The sequence below is a fragment of the Anser brachyrhynchus genome, assembly GCF_964034855.1.
Source record: "Anser brachyrhynchus genome assembly, chromosome: 2".
Lineage (NCBI taxonomy): Eukaryota > Metazoa > Chordata > Aves > Anseriformes > Anatidae > Anser > Anser brachyrhynchus.
In genome coordinates, this window is record NC_137695.1 from 108,604,330 (window position 1) to 108,627,956 (window position 23,627).

The 23,627-nt window shown below is 39.5% G+C and overlaps 1 protein-coding gene across 4 annotated transcripts in view; it reads right to left on the minus strand.

The window, feature by feature from the left end:
• ARHGAP28 (Rho GTPase activating protein 28) overlaps nt 1–23,627 on the minus strand; it is a 79,544-nt gene that overhangs the window by 42,766 nt on the left and 13,151 nt on the right. Inside the window, exon 1 of one of the 4 annotated variants that reach the window (XM_080579393.1) lies at nt 10,160–12,022. The exons of the other annotated variants lie outside the window; for them this stretch is intronic. The gene's annotated coding sequence lies outside the window, so the exon portion shown is untranslated. Of the gene's footprint in view, nt 1–10,159; nt 12,023–23,627 lie in introns of those variants that run through there. 4 annotated transcript variants of the gene reach the window in all.

Genomic DNA, 23,627 nt, shown 5'->3' on the forward strand with positions numbered 1-23,627 from the left:
GTGCTCAGTGGCATCTAATTACAGAGCGGAGTCTATCTCAGACAATATCCCCCCAACTCCATCTGCGTACTTCTTTTTCTGGTTATTTTGCAGATGTTAGGAAAGTTGGACCCTTAAGTTTTACCTTTCTTTCTCTAACATCTAGCATAGCAAATATGTAACATATTATGCTCATTGATTTCCCTGAAGTGTCACTGAGCCTCTCTTGCAACAGAGTGAGAAGAAAAATACAACTTAATTTCAGTAAGAATCTTTTCATCCTGTTGCCTAACAGAACTCCAAAATCATATTAACTCATTGCTTCGTTACAAAGCTGGGTTTGAAAATAAACAGTTATTACACAGAGTTATCACATTACTATATCAGCTACACTTGGAAACACATGAATTCAGTACTTGGCATGTCTTTGTATTCTACAAAACATTCTACAAAATATACTTCTGTTAACTATTCATTTTATTTTTAAAGATCCTTTTCTGTCTCCACAAGCATTTTTTTTTTGACCAAAGGGACTTGTTTAACTAGCATTAAGACTTAAAGGCATAATAGAGAAAAGACTTATAAGATTTAAAGGACTTGCGATACTTAAAAGAGTTTCATTTATTTATTCATTACTCACCTGCAACGTAGTAGCAGGAGTCAGGACATTCAGCTATAAAGTCCGCACACCAGTGTTACCTGCCAGCGTTTAAAAATGCATTTCACCTTGGCTCCTTCAGCTCTCTTTCGCAACTTTTTCATAAGTGGCACGGAAGTCCCCCATCTACAAGGGTCACATTGTGACTGCTCTGCGGCTGAGCATGGAGATTGCAGAAGAATCTCTCTCTGTTTGTGCGTGTCAGTGTGGGGGCTCTCACAATCAGACCCTTTGAGCTAGGGGAGTGCGGGAGTATACTTTCTAGGTATTGCCTGCTGGCAATGATGACCTTTGGGGACATGACCCAGACCTCCCCTCCACACTGGCAATCACATCATTTCAGAGCTGGCTTGATGCAACTGAGAACTATGTGCACTACATAGTTTCAATGTGTCTGTCAAAATCTGAAAGTGACTGTATTTTGTCTTCATTGTCCTAACAAGGCTGTTTCTAAAGGGCAGAAGGGATTCCCAAATGATTAACACTAACAAGAGTATGTTCTGTTACCCCCCCCCCCTTTTTTTTTTTTCCCAAGTGAATTGGAAAAGAATTCTTTTCTTATAGATTAAGAGGCAGCATGATACACTAGTTTTGAATTCTTAAGATTTAGCAGATCATGGCAGAATATAGTAGATGTAAGTTTCAACAGGTATGGACAAGATAAAATCCATCTAGACACGGCCTACAGCAGGCCAAAGTTGTGGTTGTGTGCAGCCAGTTTAAACATCGTAAAAATTTCTAACACATTTCTGTTGTTAAATGTGACAAATTCTTCTGTTCTGTTGGTGTTTGCTTAAACCCAATTAATTATTTTTTATGAAACAAATCCACATATCTAGGGCAGACCAAGGTTTTTGAGGAAGAAACATATGCACGTGGGCCATGTACTGTAGTTTTAGTAAAACTCACGCTACCAGAAAATATTTGATCTATTGTGCATGTATAATACAAATGTTTTGTGTCTGAACACTGAACCCAGTGAATCTGTCAGTTCACTCTACATACACCTTAATGCTGATCAGAACCTCCAGGAGCGTTGGGCTCAATGCCCATGCACTGAATATATAGTTCATCTACTCATATTGAGTAGATGGCTCTAGAAATTCCATCTGTCTGGCAGTCATCCAGAGTGACTTCTAGGTAGCTGAGCACCCCAAAATCCAAGGCAAACCCTTCAGATTTGACTTGGGAAGAATTTGAAATCAAGATCTATGATACTACTATAAGATACCGGTCCTTGGCATGAAGTGCTTGATTAAGCTGTATGGTAAGGATAAGGCAGACACATTTCATTCTGCAGCTGGGTGCAAGCAGCTACCTAGTGTATTACCCCAGGTAGCAAGGGAAGATGAAGCAGAATTGCATGAATGAAAACGAAAGGGGGGAGCACAATTGCATTAGATCCTATCTAAACTAGGATACTGCACCAAGGCCAATATTCTTTGCTACGTTCACATGGTTCCTCCTCAGACGGATGTCTGTGGCAGTGAGGAAACTGTCACGGAAGGCTGTGGAAAAGCTGTATTTCTCTTTTGCTTCCTACTGCCCTGGCAGTGTCACTTCTAAGGTAAGCAACAGCTGTGTAAGCACTCCCAGGGGGATCACAACATCTCAAGCCCACTGGAGTATGTCAGGCCACTATGCATGCGTGCATGTGCAACTACAAATACTAAGGAGGTTAGGAGGGTGCGGGGCAGTGTGCAGACTAGGGATCTTCTCTCACAATAAAATTGATGAGCCTTTGTCAACAACTCACACTTAGCCAGACTCATTATTTACAAAACAACTGGATACAGTTAAAACTACAGGAAATATACAGGTTTGAGAACTCAGATGAAGCTTAAATCATCCAACAAGCAAAGAAGCAAACCAATTAAAACCCACACGGGATGTAAAATGGACAGCATTAAGAGACTTTTGGCTCTAAAATCGCAAACTAGATATTCTAAAGAAAAAGAAATATGAAAATACTTGTCAGTCATGAAAAAAGCACTGAAATATAAGGGGTCAAACTTGCTACAGCTCTCAGTACACCTCCTAATGTTGCCTACATCGATGTGGTAACTGTGGAAGAATATTTACTTATTTTTACTTTAGGCATTATTAAAGGACCTATCCTTTCAACCAGCATGATTATTATCGTTAATGAGCTCATAGTATTGATAGGACTTTGTCTCTCTGAAGCACTTCAAGAGACAAATGCAGTCATTTCAGCTGAATTAAGCAAACAGCATAAAGAACTGGACCATACTATCCATTGGAAGGCTTCTAATGTGATTACATACATTACAAGTATAAGCTCTTTAAGCCCCTAATATAACCAAAGAAGGGAGGCAGATACTTCCAGAGAGTGAACATGTAAACTAAATGGGAGCTTGATGTCATGCAAAATGTCTTTGAAGTTTTCCTTGTGCTTTGCTTTCAGTGAACTCCAGCTGTTGCTCTGTCCCTTCCTATAATTAATGCACACTTTTAAGTAAACGTTTTTTTTTGAAGGCTTCAGGAACTAAGCAAACAAGCAGTACTTACTTTCGTAAGACAGTGTATTTTCTTTAAATGTTTTAATTTGTATGGGGGGAGATGGTTAAGCTACAAAATATGAATGTCTCTAATGTATTCATTTACATTTTAGTCATGACTTTTATCAGTTACCCTGCAATCCACAGAAAACATTTTGAACACCATACTAATTAGTATTCACAGGACTGGACTGAAGTAATGTTGAAATGCTGAAATACCTTGATTTTTTTAAGCTAAACATTTAAAGTTATTTTATTGAAAAACAATGTTTATGTTGGGAAGATACTGCTAAATCTTTCATCAGAGTGTGGAGCAACTTCACATTGTCACTATTAACATCCTGGATCAGATTTTCAGATAGCTATAAACTTTTACAACCTCACTGGTTTAATTTATCCCTTATGTTAAACTCAGAACATCCTTCTTTGTGGTACTGCTAATGCTGGAGTTATTACAGATTACAAAAATTGCATGAACAAATTTACTTCTCACCATTTAAATTTTTCTCTGCAGCTCTGGGTTGGCTGTCAGGCAATTCTGAACCCTCAGACTGTATTTTCCATAGTGTATTGTACTTTGCGGCACACTGAATCAGTGAGAAGGAATGAAAAATTTGCTGGAAAATATTGTAGCCAAATACAAATCAAGATGTGTGCATAATTCTATTTTTCGCCACTCAAGCACATTTGTAACGATTATACGAGTTGCTTTGGAAAGAGTCCCAAATTTGCTGAAGAGACTGTTCTTTTGTTAGAGTGCTTAATAAAAAAGTGTTGATGAGGTATCTGGAAGAGTTATCTCAAAGCACTATGTCCCTATTTTTATCTGAAGAACAATGTTTATATATCAGCTAACGCAGAAAATACAGAAAAGTAGATTTTCAGCATGTTGCCTGTTGATTGCTTTTGTTAATGTCCAAAATAGTCCGTGATTTTATTCTGGATGACTTGAGGCAAATGAAGCCTCATCGCTACCGCTATCTCCCTTTCAATCCATCTGCAGCTATCCCCAAACCCTCCTCTCTCCCTACCTCTTCCGTTTTCCAGAAGGTGAGTGCTGCTGGGCTGGGTGAGAACCTCAAGCAGAGGTGGAGCAAGGAAGGCATCTGAGAAGGGCTCTCTGCTCACAGCCACGTGGAAGAGATACCAGTGCAGCACAGGGAGGACCTGACACACCAGGCAAGGGATGGAGACTGCAGCTGATGGGTGTGTTCCCCCATTTTTCTCCAATGGTATATGACAGTCATATTTCCTTATCAGGAAAAGTCATGCACCAGCATCTCTCTCCAACTAGTTCTAAATATTTATAAAAAATGTTCAGAATCAAAGCATACTTTGCATTCTGAAAAAATAAATTACCAAAAAATCCCAAACAGCTAGGCCATATTAACAGAGGTAAATTCTTATGACTCTGTTGAAGCCAATGGAAGTTTCACCTTTAAGCCATAAAAAGTAAGCTATATTACAACAGTTTTGACCAACATTTGCGAGGCAAACAATGAACACCTAATTTCTCACTAATTCACTTGTCTTCTTTGTGTTCAAAAATCTAGGGTGTTTTATTCACATTATAATTAAATTATATATTATTTGGTAACCTTTCCCATCGGGGCATCAATGCCTGTATAAGCATAACTGTGCAAGCATAAAGACAAAGCTGAATTTAAAGAAAAGTATGTAGTAGACTCCTGTTGGAAATTTGTTTAGAGAATTTTCATTTATAATGTAGGCACAGAAAAGTGTTGGCAAGAAGCTCTTGAGTTGTCAGATAAGTCTGATAGCATTATCTATACAGTGAAGGGTCATGCTGAGATGATGGGAGATATAACCAGAAGAGAGGACAGAGCAAAGCTGAAGAATGTAAGGTAAATTTGAAGGAGATAAAGCCAACAACCAGGGAACACCAAGTACAAGATCACAGGTCTCCAAACAACAGACATTCCCATTTTCAGGGGAAACAATTGACTACAAAATCAAGTTTACTTTATTGTATTCTCCAGACTTCAACAGAAGAATGAAAAGTGAAAGGAAAAAAAAAAACAACCACATTTTCTTATACTTCCACTATAGAGTTCCTATCAATGAGGTATAAAAGATTTTCTGTGATCTTAAAGTGGTATCTAGGTTCATGATAAAGAGATAGAAGGAACATCTTCATGGGAATAGTCAAGGTAACACCCTGAATTTAAAATGGTATTTTTCTAATTTATTTGAATGTTTGTACTATGTGCCTGTGAAAAAAAATGACCTTTCTATGTAAAGAGCCAAAAGAATCAGTGATGCTTCCAAACACCTTGGACTCCAGTGAGAGCTGGAAATGTTTGAATAGGTTACACTTCTCTACAATGTCTATAAAAAAGGCAAATAACAGAATAAGAAAAATCACCTCTTAAATGGAATACCAGCTCATGGTATACAGCATCTTTCTGGTTTCCCTCAACTACTTTTTCTTCTTTTTTTTTTTTCTTTTTTCTCCTGCTTATTTTATTTTAGAGGTTTATCGCATATATTTCATCCATAAACATTCTGAGGGAAGCTGCAACATACCAGGTATTTCAAAGCTAGCTATTCGAATACATTGCAGTTCCTGAAGCTGTTGGAGCTAGAGACTAGTAATATTTACAAAATATGGTGCCTTCATTTGCAGTTCTTTGGTGATTTGAATAAATCTGAATCCTACAAGCAGCCCTGCTGAAACCAGGCAAATGACTTTTATGTATAAGGTTTGGAAGTTCAAGTCTCTTAATATTGACTTTGGGGAAGTAAGATGTAGATCTTGGAAATTTCTGAGGAAAATGGGCCCTCATTGAAAGGAAGTCTTCAAGACAGAAGATATAGATGGACACTATTACCTTAGTTTCAAGCATCTTAACAGAGGTACAAAATGTCCATTCATGTTTTCCTGGGAAGTACAAATGCAAGATGGTCCAGAACCATGCCAGGATGTACTACCTTTAATAAACATCATGTATTACAGGAAGGTATTACTCTTGGCTATTTTGACAGTTACTGGTTCGTTCTCACTTCTTCTAAGCTGTACTAGGCTTGCACCAACTCTTCTTGGGAGAATGGAAAAAGGACTTTGGAGAATTGCCTCTTCATCTGTGTTGAGAGCTCCTCAGTCACAGCTGGGAATCTGAACTCAGATGTCAAAAAACATCATGTGGTGGATGATAGATGCAGGATCAAGAATTTGGTAACAGCTACCCCCTGTGGCATTTAATTAATGATATGGGCAAGTGCTAATTCATCATAACAGGAGCACCAAGAAGTTGTCAGATAAGAATTACTGATGAAGGTGAAGTGGTATCTCTAAAATCACACAGATGTTTTGCCACTGAAGAGGATTATAAATACAAAAGATAGTTCATGATTTAAAAGTCTGGTACACTGTGACTAATAGAACTGCTAATCTTCTGTAAGTCGTACAGAGCTTGGCTGAAGTTTCTAGATGAGCTTTGTCAACCCTGTACATATTCTTGGCTGGATAACCTTTAAAAAGTAATAAATATTGCTATGCAAACATAGTAAATCATGTTTGAAAGCTCATATGCTCATGTCAAATGGGTACAACTAAGCTGTTGTTGTGTCCTCTGTCATCATGAATACATACTCCTCTTCCCACTCCTGCCTAGATAAGAGCCATGATCCATGATAGGAAGTGAAGATTCACAGGGCATTCATCCATCTTTTAATGATCGCATTAGATCTTTCACAACACAGGCACTTTATGAATGTTGTGAAGCTGTAATGCTATCCTTCCCACGAGGACACTGAATTACTTATCCATGCTTTTGATATAATGCGTCTTGGCTGAACTGTTGTAGCTCTCTCACTCTGGAATATTTCCAGTCAAGCGCTATATTTACATCAGTTACAATTGATTCAAAATGCTTCCACAGGATTTTGAACAGGCTAACACTTCTTCACATGTTTAATCCAAAACAGAGACCCCAGATAGCTTTTCAGTAAAATAAGGGAATAATCATGTTTATAACTCTAGTTCTTTGGTTTCAGTTGGTATCCTTGTTTGGCGTTCAGCCACTGCTTTGGTTGGTATCTTTTTTGGCCTTCCAGGTGACTACAGGTTATGCATCTAAAAAAGACTAAGGGGGGCAGTCACCACCTAACTCTCATTTTCAGAAGCAATTGAAGAGTTTAGAGCACACACCCTATGGACTTACACTTAGAGTAAATACTTCTGCATTCAAACTTGGTTTTGAAGGCGACACTTAGGATTTTAAGTCACAGAGACGTTTGAAAATTTGCCTTCAACTTCATTGAATACCATTAGACTCATTATCTCTTTCTGTGGGCATTAAGTTCACCCAATTTTCTGGGATTTTGGCCACTTAAATTCAAGCTTTATCTTTTAAATTTGGCTTTGATTAAAACAGCTGTTATTTATTCTTTTGCTTGGCAGGAGTTTCTGCAAGACCACCATAAAGTCAGTTTGTATTGTAATGTGCTTTCTTTTATGAAATACACACAATACCCTAAAGAGAAGATTATTATACATATATATGGATACATACATATAAATAAATAAATATATATCTATATGAATACACAACAAAGATTGGAACAAAGGGAAGGAATATTTTAGCAATCTCCTAAAAGCCTTTGTGAAAAAGCCGTATAACACATAGAATAGAATATTTCATAAGGCATGAACCAGGGGATCAACATTGACTGGCTGCTAAATGGAAGCTTAATTCAAGATAAAAATGGAACAGACTTTGATATTCAAAGTCATTGGACTCTTGGGTAGGAGAAAGACATAAATTAAAAGGCTGATATGTCATTATGATCACTTATGCATAGTTCACTACCAAATGTTTTCAAAAATAATGCATTTTAAGAGACTTTTTAAAGAGTGATTAAAACTTGAAGAAATTATATTATTGCTTAGTGTTGCTAGGTTCATTTTCATCAGAATTTGGTCACTACCTTGAAACAACATCAACAGCAGAGAATTTGTAGCTGTTTAGAACCATCTATATTTCTGTGTGTGTCAGAAATTTTCTGAATTAGGAATCACTTTTCAATTGCACTGCAGAGCCCTGCCTGAAAATGTCCTAGCGCCTAGGAGTTAGCTGCCCTTTCATTGCATGGACAGGATCACTTTCACTGAGAACAATCAGGAGCAAAAACGGTGATGGGAGACCCCACAGAATTCTTCCATACATATGAAAAAGAAGTCACAAAATCACAGAAGGCAGTTTGGGCACTGCCCCTGATGCCAGTAAGCCCTCTCTTCCAACCTGACAGAACAGATCTGTGGCTCCTAACGACACTTTCTTTGCTGAACAAAATCTCTTAATGCTAGGATTTTAATCATACAGTAGAAATTTAACAGTCAACTTGCTGATTTGCTTCTCTTTTTCTAAACAAATCAGTCAAGAATCTAGCTAGCAAAAGTCAAACCTCCTGGGATGTTAGCTGCCTAGATTTCCTTTCTGTGAGACTTTGTGTCTGACATGGTAAAAAGAAAGTACTTGCTCTTTCATCGTGATCAAAGTCAACAAAAATCTATTATGTACTCATCATATTGGATCATGATCATCATATTGTGTTGCTCTGCAGCATCTTGTGCCATTTGTGACTTCCCTTTGATCTTCAGTATAGGCCTTGTGCTGCCTATACAAAGGGAACAACAGGGTAAGAAATCCTTGAAAAGTTTCCCCCAAGGCAAGGAGTATTATTTCTGTCAAATGGTCATGACCCTGGCTCATGATATTTTACTGCAGGGGGACTTTGGAACTGGAAACGTTGCGCTGGCCATTTCAGCGTGTGCAAGCTATCAGGGAACAGAAGCTTCCTAAATGCAACTCCTCAAACACTCCTGATGTTTGCTCTGGAGGTGCAGAGATGTGTTTGTCACACTGGCCAGACAGCAGGAGAGAAACTCCCTAGAATTCCTACGTGTCCTGTCCACGAGTGCTGGATTGATGGTCTATTGTCTGTATTTTCATTTAATTAGACTACATACATAAGCTTCCAGTTTCATCCAAACAATGTGGACAAGTCTTGGATTCCAGCTCACTTGAATTTTTCCAGTTTTCATGACCAGGCAAACAGTTTTACCTGCTGCTCACCACCAGTCCCCTGCTGCACTGGATTTTTTTGTGGTTACCAGACATAAACACCTTCAAACTGAACGTGTCCATTAGAAAAATCTGGTGCTACCTGCAAATCCCTGCTTACCAAGTTTACAGAACCAAGCCAGATTTGAGCACAGTTTGAAAAATATGGATTTGGATAAAGTATTCATGAATATAGAAACACTTTAGTAATTTAGCCATGTAATCTGTATGAATGCATCACTTAAACTGTCAGACTTGGCTTTCCTCCCATTGAATGCTATATCATAAGTTTCTTCTTTCTTTAAAGCTAGGTTTCTATAAACCTCTAGTTGTGCAAGTTAAATTATGGCCATATCACTGAGCTGAAATATCCATTGATATCACAAACACCTACACAGCAACAAAAGATAAAGGCTGAAAAAGGCAAATTTCTGCCCTCAAGTCAAACAAAAACAAAAAAGGGGAAAAATGTGATTAGTTCAATTTGAAGTAAAGGTTCTGCTCCCTCTGGAACATTATTCCATTGACATACATTTTTAAACAGCATAAACAGTGAGGAGAAAGTTGTACAACAGAGTATAATACTCCAGAAACACACCTTGTCAATAAAATCTTAAAGAGGTCTCCATACTAATAGTTTTTTGAGGTGCATTTTCATGTTACTTCAACTTGAGACAATACAAAACATTCATATGCCTATTCTGCAGTCTCTTGCACTGTGTCTAGTTGTTTTTCTGCAGTGGATCATTATTTCTGTCCCCCCCCTTTCCTGCCCGGTAAAGCTGGAAAATTCCACCAGTGATAACTCTGACAGCTTGCTCCCCCTCCTGTCACTCCTTATTTAAGAAAACAAGAGGGAGGGAGCAGGGTCTGGGAGGCTGAGAAGTTATTGATTTAGAAAATTCTGCAAATCTTACCTCACAGCAGAATAAAGCCTTGGTGCTATCCTTAAAGCAGCAGGGCAGAGTCCTTCTGAAACTCAACTTCTTCATGCTCCTAGTGGCAGTGAGCTCTTTCTCAGCCTATGATCACAAAGTTGCTTATTCTGGGAGCTATCTGACAGCCTGTGATAGGATATTCTGCCTCTAGTCATAGAAGGGCTGCGGGAACAAAGAGCAGTGGAGCTTCTGGTCCTTGTGGGAAACAGACTGACACTGCTCCATCACTATTTAAAGAGTAGATGCCTTCAGGATAAATCCTCTTAGTGTGTTTTCCTGTTTGTGTCAGAACTTAAACCTTTTATCCATTTCCTAAGAGGAGAAATAAAAAAAGTAATCAGTGCTAGCTGTGCTGTAATTCAGGAGAGTCCCTGTGGGGTGGCTCAGAAAAAGACAGAGCCAATTTATGCGTTTTCTGCTAAAGGGATATAAGACGCTACCATTAACATAACTCAAAAAATCGTAAATGGCCAGATGTAAATTAATGAGAAGCTCTCTCCAGTGCACAATGCCAGCTAGGAAAGAGAAGCAAGCCAGAGTACAGCTATTAAGAAATCAAACATTTATGGGGAATCCTTTCCTGCCTTTTTTTTTTTTTTTTTTTTTTACAGTGGGATGGTCACTGGGAAGCACAGATGAATACTCACAAAAGCACGCATCGGATTTTGCACGGACAGTGGCCCACAATTGTTTTTTGCCACAAGCTAGAAAAATTCTCAAAATTCAGGGATGCCTGGAGCTGCAGCTGGGGGAGAGCATGCGCAACCAGTTCCTTACCACAGGCTGTTATTGCAGTCAAAAGAGGCCCAAGAAATAACTTTCAAACACAGAAAGCACTTGAGGTGGTCAAATAAACTCCCTTCACCAAACTTTTACTTATCCATTGAAATACTTAAACTGAGCTGTCAAACTGGCAGCATTCCTGTCATCATTCCTCCAGCTCAAAATACAGGAGGAAAAGCTGACTTTCTGGTTACAAGCTTTCTGATATTCTTCACTTCCTCCAAACACATGGCTAAAACCCCTCGGCAGAGTAAAGGGAAAAGAAAGCCTGTTATTTAATCAGAACAAGCAGAGAAAGAAAAAAAAAAGGCAGAAAAAAAGGAAAAGAGAAGGGAAAGGACTTCCTGAATCAGACACAGCTTTCCTGAAGGGACAGAAAACAGCAAAACCAGAAGTGGTTTGGTTTTACAGTTCATCTTGAAGTTAAATTTGTCTCATTTTTTTACACTGGACTTAATCTTGCCTTTCTGTTTCTTCTGGTCAGCTTTTAGAATGATGTAAATCTCTGAAAATTTTGAAAGCTTCAGGTCATTTACCATTGTCTGTAGGTCTGCTTAGGGACTGTTGGGTCATGCTTTAAAGTATAAACTGCAGGGAAAAAGGGTGGCTCACGAGTTTGGTAGTGGACTATGGGGCTGTTCATGCTGTAAGTCCAGCTGGTGTTGCTGGTTACCAGCAGCTGCCTGGCAGCTACTGTTTTGCATGAAACGACATGGTGGTACTAGTCCGTATCCTTCCAGCTAAAAACATCTATATTGTCACCTCCTACAGGCATTCAGAGGCCACCTCCAGGCTGAATAGTCCCAAGGTTGCCCCCCTCCTTCAAGGATGTCTTCTCCCTCTTTTTAGAAATGTGATTCACTGTTGCTTCTCCTTAAGCTGTTGCTGTATGTAGAAATTAAGGTAATTTTATACTTAATTCTAGGCATTGTATAAACACTCAAATATAGTTTAAATATACATAAATAGTATAGTATAGTATAGTACAGTTTAAATGTATATAAATATCAATACTGGATTGCCTTTTCCCAATACTGGATTGCCTTTTCCCAAAGTTGCTCTCTGATGAGATTTAGGCAAGCCTTGGTAACAGTGCCCTACCTAGGCTTTCCTAGGAATTAAGGAGATATTTCATTGCATTTGGTAAATATGAAGGCAAGCTCCCTTTTGCAAACCAAGTCCCTTGCTGCTTGCTGCCTGTGTGGTATGGAAAAACACGGCGGGGGAAGGAGGGAAGGAAGCAGAGGCCAGCTCGCTTGCATCAACTCACAATGAGAGTATCTTCCCTTGGGCTGCTGTCAGCAATTAAAACGCTCTCTGTGTTTCAGTAAGTGCTGGGTCCTCTCGTCTAACACCAGACATTGAAGTGGGACGTGTGAGTTAGGTTTGTGCTGCCATGGGCTCCTGATGACAGCTGGTGGAAGGAAAATCACCTCCAAAGAGCAATTCAGCACAGCGATGGCTGAAATGTCTCCCTTGCAGTCCATAACAGGATAGGACAGTGAGGGACTCACTAAAGAGCTGTTAAAGGCTGCAAGTGGATAACTGCTCACTGGGCATTAGGTACACTTGAAACACTTGAAAGCAAGGGAACTGTGGGCCTCTCCCTGCAGAGTCCTTGCACTTAACGCGTTTTACCTCCGAAATACAGTATTTTCGTTAACTACAATTTAAACAAATCTTTAAGTTAAAAGCCCAGGCATAAACAAAACTATGCTTCAACATATTTTTTTTTCCTGACTGTTTCTGGATCAGCACAATGGTGAGCCCTAATCACAGCTGGCCTATGAAAAATAAACAGTGGTGAACTCATATACACAGGTGTCCCACTCATGCTGGTGGGGATTTGCACGACACAGAGATCTGACTGCACCCGGATCTTTATGCATGTTTGAGTACTCTGTTTCATGGTCAGTACAAAGGCAGCTCTGCGCTAATTCCATATACAGTTTACATAAGGGACAAAAGGATGAAATAGTTCTGCAGGTATACTGAATGTCACACAACAGTTAAATTTTGACACATGTGGCTTCATGCTATTCTTTTTTCTAAAATTAAATGCCAAGACATACAATAGGCCTGCTGTTGACTCCATTTTACGACTACAGAAAAACATAGATTATCCTTACAATGAGACAAATGCTTAAGCTCACTGCTGCATCTGGATGTAAGTTCCAGTCCTAAACAATTATCTGTTAAAATAACTGACGTTTCAGGGCTTTGGCCAAACACGTAATTGAACATAATCTTCATTTAAACATCATCTGAAGCAAAGCCATTTTCTTTTCCTGTAGAAATTCAGAAGAACAATAAGCAGTTTGATCTCAGAGATTTTGACTTTGTTTTACTTTTCTGTTGAAAGTTAAATCTGCATAAATTGGAAACAAAACAGTTCATTTAGAAGATGTTGCAATGAAATGTTTCATCTTTTTCTGATTTTTGCATCCTTTTTTTTTCTTGGCTCAAAATATGCTCTGTAGATTAGTCTGATCAACCCAACTCTTTTTTTTTTTTCCTGAAAAAAAAAATCCTTTTATTTTGGTCCCACTTCTAAATACAGTCTTCTGTTTTAACAGGTCACTGCTGCTGGGGAATTGCTTTAAGGACTTGTCTAACTGATGTCATATGGCAAGCATGAAAATAAAACTACAAGGAAGGAACTGGAAGAAATATTGTTGGATTAATTATTCCACAGAAATTAAACTGGCATGATCATAATCATGTGGTGGTTTCTTCTGAAACATGACTGCTATTTCCAGGGTCTCTATATATTGATCTATTCCAGCTGTTAGCGAGCAAAAATCAGGGGCTCTTCTCCAGGCTGGATTTTATATTAACACTGGGATATATTAAGCACACATGGTCCAAATCTGGCTTGTTTTTCATGGTAGAAAAATGGTAATGGCCAAAACTTAATAAGTAATGTATTGTAAAGCAACTATTTAGATAGCAAGGAGATAGTCATTCGTGGCCAGGCAGCCCAGACTTGACTTCAGCTCCTCAAATGCCATGAAAGATTAAATCTTCTCATAGGAGATCTCTGGAGATCGACTTCTTCTGCCTGGACTTTGGCAGGGGATCTGTGAAATCTCCTATCTGCAATTGTGATTGATTATGATTTAATTTTGGTCTTAGATCTGCCAAGGAGGGCATTAATTTACAGAATAAGGATTTTTCAAGAGAAACTATTTAACCCCAAGACCATTTAGATAGAAAACCAGACAGGCAAGAGAAGAAGGTTTATAGAGCATGACAAAAGACGGATTGCAAAATGTGCAGTACTGACGTACAAAAGCTGTGGAATAGAAAAATCCTCCCAGTGCCTGTAGGAAGAGTTTTGTTTTGCAATGTGCCTGCACCTCGCAGGAGTCCTGCTGCCAGCCACTTCACTGAATTTCACAAATAAGCTGACAAGGCATTCTTTATCTGCAGAAGCTCAGTGTTGGCTGTGAAGGTCACCTTGACAGATGAACTTGCCTGGTGGAAAAAACCTCCTCCACAAGTAAATTAACAGGAAGAGCCTGAACTTGTTTTCCAGTGCCATTATGAGGGCCACACGCCAGGGCCGTATGTACACTGGAAACAGTATGTGGAGCCATATGACTGGGAGTAATTTCTTATGATGAATTTACAAACACAGGATTTTTTTCAGGTGTCTCTCTGACTTTTGGAAAAACAGTATTTTGCACCTTAATTTTCAGTCAGCTGGTAACATTCAACAATATACTCCTGTTAGGACCCTATAACAAAACCTATCTTGCATTAAACTAACTGATAGAAAAGATGTTAGTTATCCTAACCTCAAGGATTTACAGTACAATTCCCAAGGGAAGCCACTTACTGTCCCTCAGAGCCATCATTTCTTTCAAAGCTAAATGGAATGGAATGGATAGAACAGAACAGAACAGAACAGAACGGAATAGTTCAGTTGGAAGATCATCAGAGATCACCTAATCCAACTGCCTGACCTTTTCAGGGCTAACCAAAAGTAAAGCATATGAATGAAGGCATTGTCCAAATGCCTCCTGAACACTGACAGGCATGGGGCATCAACCACCTTTCCAGGAAGCCTGTTCCCATTTTTGACCACTCTCACAATAAAGAATTTTTTCTTAATGTCCAGTCTGAATCTCCCTGGGTTGCAGCTTTGTGCATTCCTGCATATCAAAAACAGAACAAGAAGGCCAGGAAGGCCAAGAAGATGACAGTCTGGTGGAAGGGTCACAGAGTGAGGGGCAAATGAGTAAGAAGCCCTATCAGTCACCTGGCAAGAAGATAAGGAAAATCATTACCCGTTGGTATCTCTGTACTGCAAAGTTTTGTCATTGGGAAAGAAGGACATGAGCTGATAGCCTGCTACTGTTGTTCACATTCATCAGGATCAACTTCTGTATTTTGCTCCTCTGCAGCAATGGCCTGACCATGCTCCTGCCCCAAACCAGCTGTAGCCCTGAAGAGGATTTTCAGGTACAATTTGAATCACCCCTCAACAGCAGTGACACTCTGACCCTTGAAAGTCATCCTTTTCACTGATCCTTTCACATTTTGGTTTTCCTCATCCCAAACCACCTTTCCAAACTGGTCTTTCTGCTGCTGCTTCTCCTTTGTGTTGCTCCTTGTGGCACACAGACAAGTGTTAGGGGTAGGGCTCCCGCAGTCTAAAATGATTTTCTGCTTCTCTTGTCCAAAAAAAGAATATTCATAACATATGATGTGGTCTGAGGGTTCAAAGAGTATTATAAAAAGTATGGAAAACCAGAATGCATGACATAAAGGGATGAAGGATTACTGCAACTTGAACAGAAACAGCGGAACTTTGTCTAAACCCAAACAAAGCCAAGCAATGGGTAAAAGTCCTGGATTACTGATTGGCAAATGTAAGACATTTGTTCCCCCTCTTCTCTTAGATGTTAACCAAGCACTGCTAAACTAACTACAGTTAAACCACTGTAATGTATCAGGGATATTTTTATGTTAACAGATGTTCTTCACTAATATGACTTTAAAAGTAACCATAACTGCCAAATTCGTATTTGGCCAGTAATCATTATTTTAAGAACTGAGGTGAGTTTCTGGTGAGCATCTAATGGCCTATCAACCAATTAACATCTTCTTAAAGGTGAGGATCTAATTTGAACAAAATGTCTTACTAGTTTCACCCATTAGGTAATGCTAATCTAATCAGCACTGTTATTGCATATTACTCGAGGGGGACTGTAAATCATAAAATGTGTTCCAGTAAAAAGTCTTAAAAAAATCCTTAGCTAAACAGTCTGAAAACTCTGTTGGACACAAACAGACAAAGGAAAAAAGTTTTTACTTTGTATACATAATTATGGCTCTGAAAAAGCTCAATCAGTTGCAAATGTTCAATCTCCAAAGTTCATTTCTTCAAACAGCAACATACATAAGTCAGAGACACATCTAATTACCACGTATAACATAAATATTGGGTTAATCTAAAAATTTTACTAATTATTTGACATAAAAGCAGAACTGGGCTTGGCAGAATTTGAGAGGCCTGTCTTGTACAATACAGGAAAAAAGAGGGCAGAAGGAAAGAAAATTCAATTAGCAAGTGCAAAAGAAAGAATCAGTGATAGCCATTCCAGTGTGAACCACCAGACATTTCAACATAAAAAAAATAAAAAAAAATTAGCCTGAGTTAAAAACAAAAAACAAACAACAACACAACAATAAAAAAGATCAAAAAGCCCCCTTGAAAGTCAGTGTAATATTATTGTTTACCATTGACACAATTCAGTAGCATTAAGAGTGACAGTAGGCAGAGATCTTCCTTGCCTGACTTCAATCTGGAGACCTACCTGACACACCAGGGTCAGGGCTTGGCACAAGTATTGTGGTCAAAATCTTGAGATTTTTGACCACGGCAGCCCTGGTGCTAGCACTACTGACAGTGGTGTTTTACCTTTATCTGTGCAGGTCTGAGTGCAAGACAGTGGAGACTCAGGCCCCCAAATGCATTTTTGTCTGTTTGGGAAATGGACATTCCCCTTCTCAATGATGCATTCACAGGCTACAATGAGATTCCTACTTGCTTTCAGGATCAAGGCTTTTATCAAGATTTTCAAATCCCTGGCTTCAATAGTAGTGCCCAAACCCACTATACACAGAGCCACCATTTCCATCAACTTCAGTAGACAGCAGAGTGCACTTTCAGGGCCAGCGGTCACCTGCCATTCAGCTTTTCCCTCTCAGCCCATCTCACATTTGCTCAAATGCCTCTGGGAGGCCTGAGGAAACCAGCCATATGGCAACGTCACAGATTTCATACAGTCCTACCAGGTGACTAGCCAAAACTTATTTCCTCCTGCAGCATTGTCCCTTGCATCGAGCCACTTGGGCTCCTCGTTGTCCATGTCACCACACTCACCCACCCATGTGCCAGCAGTTGCACTGGCCAGGCTTTCTTGGCAAGATGGAATAATATCGCTGATTGCGATTTCTACAAAGTGGTGGATCTGAAAGGGGCAGGTTTGATAAGAGGTGGTGTTTTAGAAAGGCTTTCCTGGCAGCGCTTTTAAGGACTGCAGTAGTCCTTTGCCAGCTGCAGGCAGCACTCTTTGGATGCAGTGGTGGGTAAGTGATTCACAGGGTCCAGGTTCTTATTCCTCTGCTGATTCACAGGAGTAAAGAGCACAATTTACGTTTTACAGGACATGCACTATCAACTTAGCAGTGGGTTATGGTAGATGAGAAAAATCATGCATTTTAAAGGTGGCAGTGAAATCTGACAAAGTCACCCACAAAGGACGCATACAAACTTTGTCTGACAAAGATGTCCTTTACCCACTGCCCCCCTTGCATCCATTTTGGGGGTGTGTATGTGAGAGAGCCACCAGGAAATCCCACTGGACCATAACCAACAGATGGGCTGGACTAGCATATATACCCCAAGGGGCATCTGTACCAGTAAGGCAGTACAAGAAGGCAGAGACATACCCTCTCCCTCCTTCCCCCATCTTTCTGCAATTTGGGGCCATGTCCTGGTAGGGCTTCAGTGCTGTTTCTAGTATTCTGGCCCAATTCCAGGGTACACAGAGGCCTGTTTTGTAAACTCATGAAATTTCAGTCTGCTGCTCACGCCACCTCTGCTCGCTGTGTTTGTTTCTGTGTGTAGTGAAAAGACTGTTGTTGTTGTTGTTATTATCATTATTATTATTATTATTATTATTATTATGCACTGGAGGTCTGAGTCAGAAGGAAAAGCCTCCTGCATGCTGCGCATTGTACCAGCTACACTGAAAAATGCTGTTTACCATCAGGAGCTTACCTGTGCCAACGTAGAGCACTAAGCTCCTTGGCCATGTCCTGACCACAGTTTAGGCATAAAATTTCATTTTGTACCCCTAAGATAGCTGTATTTCAGAGATGCAATTGCTTTTTTTTTTTTTTTCTCACTACATTAACTCAGAAATTTAGGGGTATAAGAAAGACATAACAATAACAACAAAAAGTCAGCGTCTTTCCCATACTCAATTACATGGCAATTTTAAAGCTGCTATCTAGGGTCCTGCTAGGCATACAGCTAGTGCTCTGATCCAGTGAAGAATTATTTCTAGCCCCAGAGGGCATGGACATATATGGGGACATCCAAGCTCTTAATCTGATCAGTGATCCAGGACTATACTTTGTCTTTCCCAGGCCCTAGGCCAATTTTATAACTGAGGAGAAGAGGTAAATATTTCCTTTATTTTTGTTTTTCTTTCTGGCAGGCTGCTTAGAAAATCTAGCAGCTGTTTGAAGATGGCCAGAAGTTTGTAATGCTGGTAAAATTTTGTTGTGGGGGATGTGGAGAGCGAGCAGGGATGACTAACACACACACACACATACATACACACACATATATGTGTGGCCACACAAAAGGTTACAGAGCACAGGAGAGATCATACCACGGTGAAAGCTGTTTTTAAAGCATTATGTATTGATTTTTAAAGCACCAAGTAATGATCAGCTCACAGGGGAATTAGGAATCCTAACCCTGAAATGAGAACCTTGAACAGGCTTGACACTTCCCAAGAACTGTCTCTGCTCACTTTGCCATCTCTTTCTAATTCTAGTTTTCAGACTGGTTACAGATCTGGCTCTACAATTTGAAAATTTGCTTTGGAGATGCAATTTACAGCTGCTCTTTGCAACGATTCAGTGTTACTGGAAAGAAACGGGGGCCAGTACACAAAAGGTGCACGTCATGGGGACAAGAAGTGGTTGGAGTTATGGCACTGAAGTATTTCATACAGCACACATTGTCAGGCACACCACAGGGCCTGCTTCCCTAGTTTTTATTTGTTTATTTTATTATTATTTGATTTAAAAGCCAATTGCTCCTTTGGAATATATGCTGACAATGTCTGAGGATTTATTACATACTCTCCCTTCTCATCTATAGCTGAAGTTTTCATTTTGTTCACGTGTTGAGTGAAAGGAGTTTTGAATAACTCCAGGTAGGACCTCATTTCAGGATAAAATATCATCCTCCCTGGTGCCTATACTGCAGTTTCCTCCATGGGCAACCCATGGCTTTTTTTGGCAATGACCATTCAGCATAAAAAAATTTAAAAAATGGGGGTCGGGATGGGCTGGAAGGAAAATTGCAGCCAGAAGTGCTAGGGCTCAGAGCTGAGAAGGATTTTTCTACAAACCAGGAAAATTAAGCAAGGGCTGATTCCTGGGGTGATCAGCATTCTGGCCATGATCCCATAAAGCACTTAACATTAAGCATGCACCGGAGGGTGCCATAGGAAATAGCCTGAGCACTAAGAACCCTGCAGGATCAAGCTCCAAATGGGGACCAGACATAGAGCAGATGGTATTATATTAGCTTTGCTGAGTTAGTAAGCTCTTTGGTTTGCATTTTAATCTCTCTCTCTTTTTCTTATTTTCCCCTTCTTTGCTTTTCCCTTTTCTGTAAAGCAATCCATACATGCATGAGGAGAAGAGGACAATGTACTGAAATTTCCACACTGCCTTTTCACAAGCATGGAGTTAAAGCGGGAGCTGGGCAAAGAGCTGCTTGATTGTAACACAGATCTGGCTTCATCAGCAGTGCTCGAACATGGACCATCAGGAGTTTGGACACGCTGATGAAGAGAGGAAAATGCTGACTGCCTTCTAGTGAGTTCCCCAAGCACATGCAGTGGGTGTGTGGTGAGTGTGCCATTGTGTTTGCGAGCACCGCTGCCTGAATCAGAAGTTATTCCAATGCCTTGTTTTTCGTGGGGTGGGGAGGTAGGATGGCTGAGCAGGGACAACAAAAGGCAGCTGTCTGCCAGTTCATAAACTGGGTTCAAAGTGAAGCATGACTCCTGCTCAGCTCTCACGCACCCACTGAGGTCATCTGCCAGAAGGCAGTGAGAAGAAATTAAAACCCTAGATGCTTTTTTTTTTTTTTTTTTCAGACAAGCTCCTGGCTTTCCACTTCTTCCTTTCCAGCACAATGACAACTATCTGCAGAACTTCCTCAGCTCTGTAATTTGTGCAGCAGCCAGCTTTTACTTGATGTTTTTCAAACTGAGAGCTGCCCAACTGGGAGCCGTCTCCACTGGGGCTGGAGCCACCTTCTTGCAGGGAGGGCACCGCAAGCAGCCAACATGGGGCATGCTCTGTGTCTGTGCTGCTGACACTGCTGGCTCTCAAGACACAGCCATCCAGGCTCACGTCTGAGCCTCAGAGCCTGAATTATGGCAAGTCGGCCAGCTGCCAGGCAGGTTTGGGCTATTTCTTCTGTGCAGGTTTGCAGCCATCACTTGTTCTGGAGCTGTGCACATGTGGGCTGTACAGTGAGACTCCTGAGGAAATTTCTGTGATCATTTTAGCACTCAGGCAACTGGAAAAGGAGCTGGCAGAGGCTCCAGGGCCTTTGCTTTCATGACTGCATTAATCTTCTCCTGGCCTTGGAGAGAAATCATAAATGAACTTAGCACATGTTCTCAAGCAGCTTTCTTTTTCCAAGATGTTTGTACAGTGGAACCTACGCTGATAAATGATTATGCCGGTGAAACAGCTAATGTAAATCAAACATCATTTGAGGATGACATAACATAATCATTTGAACAAGGATGTCTGATGCTGTGCTGTTATTTAAGAAGTTGACAGCAACTACTATGGCCCAGAACTTTTGAGATACATGGATTATTATTATTATTATTTCCTATCTAAGAATGACAGGCAGAAAGCATTAATGCCCCATTTTTTTCCATACTCAGGTATCACTCCAAAATATCACTTTCTTAAGAGTAGTTCAAGCATTCTTTCAGACCAGGGGAAAGATTTTCAGGTGCACCTCATTGTAAGAACTTAGAGAAACAAAGTTATTGTTACTGCTGGAAAAGTTCCCTGAGCCATATTAACTGTCATATGAAAGTTTAGAGCATAGCAAATATGATATAATTCAAAGTTGTTCTGCCATGAAAGACGTAAAAGCTTAGTTAAGTTACTTTTTATTTGCTCCATGTTAAGAGCAGGTCCTTGAACAGTTACAAAATCCCACAGTGGAAGTGGTAGCTTGTTAAATCATTGTGAGTGGCTTGCTTGTATTTCTGAGTCCTAATACAGTAGGAGGGAATTAAAGTCATTTGGAGGTATCTGGCCACCAGATAGCACTTGTGGCATTGGTGGGAATTTGACTATATATGTATGTATTTTATCAAATAAAGAATAAACTGAAACTAAGCCACTTTCTATTTGTGATCTGCCTATTCCTCTAAAGTTTCTTCCAGAAAACACTGACATAATAATGTAGTTGCCATGATTCCAGGAGCTACACAAACCTGTGGGCAGCTATCTTTTATTTTTTTTAATTTTTCCTACAATTTCTGTCTGTATGTCTGCCATAGGCAGAGCTGCATTTCTGAAGACAGCCAGGGAAAGTTTTCTGATCTCATTGTAATGCTTTGAGGCAATGATCTGGGCTGGGAGGTGGATCTGGAGGACCCCAGAGCACTCCCCGGCACATCCCACATTCAAGCTTAGATGTCACCGGAGTCTGTCCCTCATGAGTTGCCAGACAACACAACTAATTCCCCCAGGTGTTTCTCCACAACCAAAGGACAATTCAACTCAATACGCTAAAGAATATGAATAAAAAATGTGTGAATCAGTCCTAGATAATGCTGCAGGAAACACAGGGTGAGTGTCACTAAGATTAAGTTTATGATAAAATTTGTGTCCAATGAAAATTAAACAACTATAGCAACTCAAAGGAGCCACAAAATTGCTCTTGTTATTTATCTTGCTATTAGGGTTAAGAAGATCCCATCCATCAAAAGGTGTTCAGAGTTCTCAGAATTAAAGCAAGTCAGAAAACATTCTATGGTATAGTCAGTAGCAGTGTATAAATCAGGAATTTCCACCCAAGATATTATCAGATCATTTTCTTCATGCAAAATAAACTAATTTCATTTTTGTTAGGCAAACATTGGATTGTAGCATGAGGTCACAGCTAACCAAGAAGCTGCTCTCTTATCATAATTTGCAGGGAAGCAGGACTTTCCTATTTACATATTGTATAGGATAATAGTCAGAATTCAAATACAGTGTAATAAGTCACTTGACCTTAGTCATTTAAAAGGTTACATAAAAGAAGTATACAGACTTGATCTTTAAAAAAAATAAAAAATCCCATCAAATCTGGTATATGGAATGTGTATTTTTTGTTGTTGTTGTTGAAATGCCTGGTGACATCTGTGTGTTTCAGTTACTTGTTTAGACTTCTGAGTAACTGCTCTGATTTCAACCATCAGTGTTTAATATTCTAGTCACAAGCTTTCTTTTCCATATAATCCAATTACAAACCTTTTCAACAGCTTTGCTTTCAACAATTGCATGATCAAATCAGTAATTTAAATAAAGCACCACATCAAAACAACATGTTAAAGTCAAGATTCATTTAAAATAAGCTTCAGTTAAAGAAATTTATATGATCTTCTATCTACTTTCATCATGTTTTTAGTCTATCCATCACTTCACTGCTTGGTAATGGAAGAATGTACTCACCAAAATCTCTTCCAATGCTATCAAACATGTCTCCTTTTCAAAGACTGATTAGCTAAATTTTTGTTGATGATAAGACAAATGCAAGATATAAAATTTATCCTCATAACAAAAGCATTAAAATGCTTAGTTGTCATAAAAGTAGACTTTAGATGTTTTTGTCTTAATCATATATTTCCTATTTAATTAACCACCATAGCCACTTTATATCCTTCAAGTGTAAGTTTTCTCTTGAGTTCCTTTTGATTCTTTTAATGATTGGAGGATTTCTTAGTTAGGTGTCTGATTGGTTGTTGTATTATTTTATTTTATCTCTGCATAAGCTAAACATTCCAAAAATACAGACAGAAGGATATAAATCTCCACCAACCTTCTTAGCCACCTAAAAATCATATTTCTATCCATTTAAATTGATGACTATGGTCAGAATAAATTCAATGATTCACCCCTAGGAGATACAACATCAATTACAAAGACCAAAATACCTTCTTAGTTCCAAAATTCTATAGGACTTATTGCCAGGCCACAAAAGAGCAACTCATCAAAAGTAAATAGTAATACAAAAACCATAGAGAAAATCATGGGCAGAGGAAGAATCCCACAGCTTGATACTTACAGAATTTCTTAAAATCTACCCACTTCTTTCCATCTG